This window comes from Sinocyclocheilus anshuiensis, unplaced genomic scaffold, assembly GCF_001515605.1.
Source record: "Sinocyclocheilus anshuiensis isolate Anshui unplaced genomic scaffold, SAMN03320099.WGS_v1.1 scaffold62, whole genome shotgun sequence".
Lineage (NCBI taxonomy): Eukaryota > Metazoa > Chordata > Actinopteri > Cypriniformes > Cyprinidae > Sinocyclocheilus > Sinocyclocheilus anshuiensis.
Window position 1 is genome coordinate 386,761 of NW_015544180.1, and position 637 is coordinate 387,397.

General features: G+C 44.6%; 1 protein-coding gene across 1 annotated transcript in view; it reads right to left on the reverse strand.

Annotated features, from left to right (window-relative positions):
* LOC107696350 (riboflavin-binding protein-like) overlaps window positions 1-248 on the reverse strand; it is an 8,500-nt gene extending 8,252 nt beyond the window's left edge. The window contains exon 1 of the mRNA XM_016496646.1: window positions 109-248. The gene's annotated coding sequence lies outside the window, so the exon portion shown is untranslated. The remainder of the gene's footprint in view (window positions 1-108) is intronic.
* Window positions 249-637: the final 389 nt, after the last annotated feature.

Sequence of the window (637 nt, forward strand, 5' to 3'; positions counted from 1 at the left end):
CACACACACACAGATTTACTCCAGTACACACAACAGACACCTTGTGTCAGAGTTGGCTCTACTAAAGCACAAAATGACTGTTTATACGTCTATAAAACTGCTTCATACCTGATACTGGAGGCGTGCAGCGTCTGCTGTGAGTGTCGGATGCTCTCGCTCTGATCCACACACTCTTTTCCCAGAGCTGTAGACGAAGGACATCTCGATGACAACGCCCCTCCCTCTCTCCCTCTCCCTCTCCCTCTCTCCCTCTCTCTCTCTCTCTCTCACACACACACACACACACACACACACACACACACACACACACACACACATGTCATCAGTTTGATCTCAATGAGTGCAGTTATCAAAGAAACACAATAAAAGCAATAACAGCCTACTATAAACCGAGTCAAAACAAAGACACCTTGATAATGCATTCTAATAATAACAATACAGAGGCTTTATTTAATTTGACCTTGTTTCTAAATGCATCTCATCGTGTGCTACTGAATCACTGCACCTGTGTTTTCTGCTGTTTTGTTTTCCCAAAAACCTTGGTACAGGATAATCCGGGACGGCGGGTAAATTGGGACGCCTAAGCTTCTTGTCCCATCACAAACATGTCAACATGAACGCAGTCTAGCTGGTCTAT